Genomic DNA, 7,082 nt, shown 5'->3' with positions numbered 1-7,082 from the left:
GTGTTAAAGCTGAAGTAGGCGAGATTGGAGAAAATATGATTAAAAAAAGTTAATTTTATAAAACGGTCGCTATATCGTGACAGTAGTACATGAAAAAGGTAACCTGAAAAAAATCATGTGCCTCTGGTGTCCTCCGGTGCTCCTAACGGCATCTGCAATATTTCACTTACCGGAGGAAAACAAGCAGTAAGAGCTGATCTGAGGTCCGCTGTCCAGCTACCGTCTATGAGAGCCCGCTGTCAATCACTCGCGAACTACGACCAGATCAAATATGAATCAATATTATGTCACGTTAATGCCTATTTCTCTCTCTCTCTCTCTCTCTCTCTCTCTCTCTGAAATGACCTGTGATTGGTCAAAGTCTTCCGTCACGGGCTAGATTTTCTAAAGCCTGAAAACAGAGCCATGATGAGGTGCAGAAGTCTAGTTATCTCTCAGAACACTTGAATTACAATATGATGAAAGGTTATTAATCAAACATTTCATTACCCAAACGGACCTAGAAAAAGTCATCCATGCATTCGTCTCATCCCGATTAGACTACTGTAATTCCCTTTATTCGGGGCTCAGTCAAAAAGCCATATCCCATCTCCAACTTGTTCAAAATGCCCATATCACACCCATCCTTGCAACACTTCACTGCCTCCCATTCAGGTATATTATTGATTTTAAAATTTGACTAATTACTTTTAAAGCCCTTCACGGCCTTGCCCCTAACTACATTTTACAATTACTCGAGCCCTACGAACTGAGCCGCTGCCTGCGCTCCTCAGGTAGGACCCTCCTCACTGTCACCACAGCCCATCTTGTTACAAAGGGAGACCGGGCGTTCTCTGTTAGAGCCCCACAGCTGTGGAACTCCCTTTCGGAGGAACTCAGGCTAGAAAACTCTTTTTCTTCTTTTAAATCACACCTCAAAACCTACCTTTACAGGAAGGCCTTTTTATAGCAATCCCTTGTTTTAAATTTCATTACTGTTGACTTTTTGTACAAAAGTCTTATGTTCAACATTTTAAAAATTCCCGAAGCCAGAATTTAAATCCATCGCGGACTTTTAGAGTAATCCTCCAAACGGACAAACCAACGCCAGTGAAAACATAACCTCCTTCCTAGGCCTTTGGCCTTGGCGGAGGTAAAAATAAGCAAAAAATGCACAGCTCTGTTGTGGACTTTGTTTTTCCATTTGAAAAGTTTGTCATTTGTTATTTGATATTTGTTTTTGATATTATATACTGTGTTTAAATTTAAGCATTTTCAGAACATGTGTGAGTCTTCTTATTTTATAAATCTCTTCCCCGAGGTCCAGCCACTATTTTTGGTTTGGGGAGTCCATTTCATATTGCGTCTGATTTCTTGGTTACTGCTCTTTAAACTTAATCATGGTATCAATCCTTATGTTGTACAGCTTCCTGTGTCACGTTACTTATGTTACAGTGCAACACACATCTACACAATATCACTTCTAGCAGTCTGTACCAACCCCCCAAAAATCTGCCCTTTTTCTGACTATCCCAGCATACATGAGTGCTATCTGCTGACTTGGCTCCACACAGTCTCCAGAATCAATACAAAAGGAATAAAATACAAAAACCTGACTTGTTGGTGTAATGTAAGCCTAGAACAGAGATTATGTGTTACACCTTACAAAAATGATACAATCGTAAACTGTGTTAGCTCAGATTCAGGTTCAGGTGACTTTATTTGTACCCATAAGTAGATTTGTTTTGCAGCAAAAATAGAGGATGGCATCCGTATTGACAATAAAGTAGAGCCCAGACAAAAGACAGACACACCAAAAGCATGCCCAGCTTGTTGCTTAGATCTTATTTTAATCATGTTAGATTAACTTCAAGTCCAGTGTGTGTGATGGGAATTTTTTTTTTTTTTTAAAGATGACATTTTAACAACTTTGAAATATCACAAAGGACCCCAGCCAATATTTTTTATAGGAAAATAATAAATATAATTTGCATTTTCTAATACAATGAAACGTAAGATGAAAATATTACTTTCACAGTAAAGCTACAGCCGCGGATCAAAGTTTGTTTGCAAGCTTTATTTTAGAGTACAGTAAGTAGACTGAAGCAATACATAAAAAACAATATCAGTGCAATTTTAAGCCAATGACAAATTTTGACATTACTGCCATTTCCTAGATCTTTCCAAGATGTCCATTTACAGTTGAATACACCACATGAGGGAAGTCTTGCCTTCTTATTTTTCTCATCATTTATATCACACAATTCTCAATTTCTCAAGGTTTGACTTTTGTGATGAATGTCACATTATGAGAGAAACAAGAGAAATAGAGGCAACTTCAATAGAATAACTAGGACAAAACTTAAATGTGTTTCGGTACAAGTGAAACAACAATTCAATTACCATTGGCCAAACAAATGGTTAAATATCTTAAAGAAATTACGATCCAAAACTAATGTGTATGATGGCTCAGTTTGGGATGATGTAAAACAACAGCACACTGACCTGATTGTTGTTGTGTTTTGTAGTGTGACCAGTAGGGGGAGCTGTGGCTCTGTGTAGCTCAGACTCATGAGAGTGGCTGCAGACTCCAGGCTACCTCAGCCTGTGGGGGAGAAAGGTTTATTCACAGTGAGAGGGCCAAAACCAAGGGAGCTGTGTGACATTTAATCATGCCTCTGGCGCATGCTTGATGATTAGCATCTCTGTGGAAAACAACAGTAACAAGTGCCAAAAGCAGGATCCCACACAATCACCTGGCCGTGGCGCACACAGTCCCGTAGGCCCCGATAATCAGCTCAAATCAGCTCCTGCGGCTCAGTATGTTCACTCGCCACACTGCGAAGCTAAAATTTGCTTAGTGCCTGTGGATGGAGGCCATAATAGGCGGATCAACTGCCTTCATGTACACTGAATAACCTGGTTAATTTCCGTTTTTATCGGGCATGGCCCTACCTCAGAGACTCACTGTAACAATCTGGTGGTGAGGGCAGCTATAAGGAGGGAAAAAGCTGCGAAAATATGATGGATTTTGCAACTATAATTTTCAGATCCGGGGATTATTTTATCCTTCTTGTTAGAGGCACAGAATATTTTAACCTTGCTCACTAATATTCCCCTCAGAATCTTTGTAAGTTTTATTAGGATCTACAGAAGGTCCCTCTGAATTAAAGATTGAATTTTAAGCTTTCCTTGTTGATTCTCAAATTTCAATAACATTACAATACGACAAGGACACTCAGAGAGTGCAGAACTCCGCCAAGGCCAAACGCCCTATTTCACAATGTTAATGAAAGTAAAATATGATTTGTGTATCCGCACCGTGATTTCGATCCGCTCCAAAATGTAATGGGTTCTTACTTGGCCCATGCAAGTTTCATGAAAATCAGGCAAGTAGTTTTTCCATAATCCTGCTGACAAACAAACCAAACCGAAAACATAACCTCCTTGGTGGAGGTAATAATTTAAAACCTGCATTAATTGATTTTTTGGCCACTTGGGGGCAGCACAACTAACCGAAAAACACAACATTGACATATTATCACTGTAACCAGACGATATGGCGAACATGCTAGCTAACTGTCACTTATTTACCAGTGGGCAACTCTGGGTCTGAAAAGTGAAGCCGATGTGGAAGTGTCTTAAACTTGCATTCTTTCTAACAGCCAGCAGGGGGCGACTCCTTTGGTTGCAAAAAGAAGTCTGATTGTAAAGAAGTCTATGAGAAAATGACCCTACTTCTCACTTGATTTATTACCTCAGTAAACATTGTAAACATGAGTTTATGGTCTCAATCGCTAGTTTCAAGTCTTCTTCAATGCAGCATGATGTTCATTTAGTAAATTATGGTCCCATTTAGAGTCAAATAGACCATAAAGCAGGGCATGCTTTAGGGCGTGGCTACTTTGTGATTGACAGGCCGCTACCACGGCGTTGTCCGGTCTGGGAGTTGTCCTTGTTTTCGTCTTAGAACTTTAACCCTTTCACAGTGTGTTTTCAGTTCACCAAGATGGTGACGGCAGAAATGCCAATCTTGACACTTCATAACGGCAGTTCACAAACCAATGGTTGACGTCGTGGTGACTACGTCCACTTCTTTACATACAGTCTATGTTTACACATCAAGCAGCCATGGAGTAACATTAGAATTTATCTGGAAAAGCAAAACAATGAGTTAAAAACTGATAATACTCTAGTAGAGCTGAGGAAAACTGCACAATTACTACAAACAACACCTTTTGCATCATACATAGTAATATGATCCATTTTTAATAAAAGAATATTGAGTAATGGCGCTTTAAGATAGTGGGAAGAGAATGTAATAAAATCATATTATTTTGTTTTAGCAGCATGTAGAACCACAATACTGGGATTTCATTTTATGCCCAAGATAAAGTGTTCCCGGTTTTGTTGCTATATGTGATAGTCAAAATGTATTATGATTAAATGTTATTTCACTTCCTCAATAACTACCAGCGGTTGCCAGCTGAATTTTTATTTTTTATTTGAAGATGTCATTTAGATATCAACTGCATGAGAAAACTTTGAATCATTCCTCCATTGACATTTACACCACCAAAACAATGTACTCTCTCATTTTAGCTGTATCTAAGATAAGACCCCTTGTATGTGTTTCCAATCTTTCACAGCTGTCGCGCTTGTGCGAGCAGGGTTATTGGATGTATTGAGGTCACTTCCTCTGAGAGCAGTGTGGGCACTGAAGCAGTGCTCCAGTCAGTGGCCTGGACCGTGTAGCCCGGGGTAAAATGGACTCCCCAGTCAGGAGCACAGTAGCAGAGTGTCTCCCCAAAGTCCCAGGGGTCGGAGCAAACGATTACTGTGTCCAGCCTCACACTGCAGAAGCAGCAACCAGAGTTTGTTCTGCTCTGTGTGTTTTTAGGAATCAGCCTCGCTGCAAACCTGCAGCAGACATCAAAATCAAAATGACAGTTGAGGATACACGTGAGTTGTCAGATAGCGTTGTCATCTTCCCTGCCTGTACATATATTTCAGAAGTTTCTGTTGTTAAGTTATAGCCCACTTAACCTCTGGTGAACTCCAGTTAACTGAAGCGTGACTGCATGCTGCGCCTCGCCTGAGGTCCCACTTGGCTTTTACTCTGGACTTTCCACCTCTCCAGAACCACATCCTGCCACTGTCCACTCCATTTAAGGAACACTGCCAGTGTTGTTTAAAGGGCCATACCAGTGAGTTTCAGTATATTGTTTGCAGCTGAACTGTTTTGGTTCACACTAACCGCTAAGTTTTATACGCAGCAGGCAGCTGTACACTACGAGACACCCTCTATCCTTAGACTTTATAGTCCAGTGTGTAGGATTTAGGGGGATCTCTTGGCAGAAATGGAATATAATATTAATAAGTATGTTTTCTTTAGTGTATAATCACCTGAAACTAAGAATCTTTGTTTTTTCGGTTCCTTAGAATGAGTCGTTTATATCTACATACGGAGCGGACAAACCAAACACTGGCTCTAGAGAGAGATTCATGTTTTAGTGTCGGCCACTAATTCTCCAGTCCGTTCGCACAAAAAGGTGTATGAATGATATGATAATGCCTTTTTGGGTGTTTTTTAGTGACGTTTGTGACATGTTTTCCGTACTTATGTAACGTTGTTTCTGTACGTATTTTACTTAGTTTACATACTTATTTTATGCCCAGCCATGACATTTTTCCTAAACTTAACTAAGTGGTTTTGTTGCCTCAACCTAGGTATGGATGTTTTGATGTAGTTTTGTTGCGTGGCGTCCTCATGACACGCAGAATGTCCTTGTAATGTCATGCTACTTATACATCTTCCTGTAAGACCGGGTTGAGTTCTCCTACATGCTTGGCACACGGGAGAAGCTTCAGTTGATTGCAATCCGCAACCTCACCACTAGATGCCGCCAAATCCTACACACTGGACCTTTAAGGCCATTTTTGGGATTGGATGGATTCACAAGTTATAGTAGACTGGTTCAAAAATACGAAGTCTCTACTGTGGTCCTCTAAAGTTACAGTAGGCTACACTCCATTTAAATATGTTAAACTGGGACAAAGCTACCATTTGGGACACTGAAGTCATGTCCTCTCCAAGAATTTTGGCATTTCAGAGGGTTTGGGAATTTACATTCTACAATTAGATGAGACTAGATATCGTCTTAGATTTTGGATATCGTAATATTATAATATGGCATAAGTGTTGTCGTTTCCTGTTTTAAAAGACCATATTACAGTTAAGTGATGTAATGATCTGACTGTTGTAGCTGTTCTATTATTTGCCTTTTACACTTAATTATATCCACAGTACTAATAATTATCAAAAATCTCATTGTGTAAATATTTTGTGAAAGCACCAATGGTCAACTCTACAATGTCGATATCGAGGTATTTGGTCACAAGTATCATGATATTTTTATATTTTCTCCATATTGCCCAGCCCTACTTTATACAGACTTTGTATCTGGCGTCTCTTCTGAGGGGGGCGTGGTGTTGTGGGACTTGGACTCATGACCTTAGTATTTCTAAAATCCTGACCGATATGAAATTTATTTTCATTTACCCCATATTATTTTCATTGCAAAAAAATGTACATTAAAATTTACACTAAAATCTACATTATAATGACCATCTGCAGAAAATATTGTTTAATCTATTGCACATTGTGTTCTTCACAGACTACGCCAGGTTAAACTAAAGGAGAATGTTTCACCAGATATAGTTTGCAGTGTTTTTCTTCCCCCTAGAGATTATATTAAATATAGGACAAAAAGATCTGCTGTCACTTTTCCTTTCAAGCCTTTACAATCAAGTTGGAGCCGTGTATCTGAGCTCCCATTTTAAAAGAAAAACACCTTGTGTTCACACACATCCGCCTGATTCAGCTCCAGTCAGCAGAGGAGATCCGATCCTCTTCACACCTACAGTACATCCTCCCCCAAGCTCTTGTACTCGAGTTACATAAAAACTCATTTCATGTAAGAACTCCCAACTGGTCTACAATAGATGCACTGTAAATCAGAGACAACACACTTGGCAAACTTTGCTCCACATCAGCCAAATATTCCTTCATATATTACAATATTCATTCTCACTTCTTATAT

The 7,082-nt window shown here is 39.6% G+C and overlaps 2 long non-coding RNA genes across 2 annotated transcripts in view; one reads left to right on the top strand and one right to left on the bottom strand.

Moving 5' to 3' along the window:
- Positions 1 to 386: 386 nt before the first annotated feature.
- LOC119496147 lies at positions 387 to 5,854 on the top strand. The gene is made up of 3 exons (XR_005208654.1): positions 387 to 1,234; positions 1,821 to 1,836; positions 5,845 to 5,854. It is a non-coding gene; the product is annotated as an uncharacterized LOC119496147 (long non-coding RNA).
- Positions 2,065 to 7,082, bottom strand: part of LOC119496148 — a 74,918-nt gene continuing 69,900 nt past the window's right edge. Inside the window, exon 3 of the long non-coding RNA XR_005208655.1 lies at positions 2,065 to 2,584. This is a non-coding gene — a long non-coding RNA (uncharacterized LOC119496148). The remainder of the gene's footprint in view (positions 2,585 to 7,082) is intronic.

This window comes from Sebastes umbrosus, chromosome 10, assembly GCF_015220745.1.
Source record: "Sebastes umbrosus isolate fSebUmb1 chromosome 10, fSebUmb1.pri, whole genome shotgun sequence".
Taxonomy (NCBI): Eukaryota; Metazoa; Chordata; class Actinopteri; order Perciformes; family Sebastidae; genus Sebastes; species Sebastes umbrosus.
This window is presented reverse-complemented; position numbering and strand designations above follow the sequence as displayed.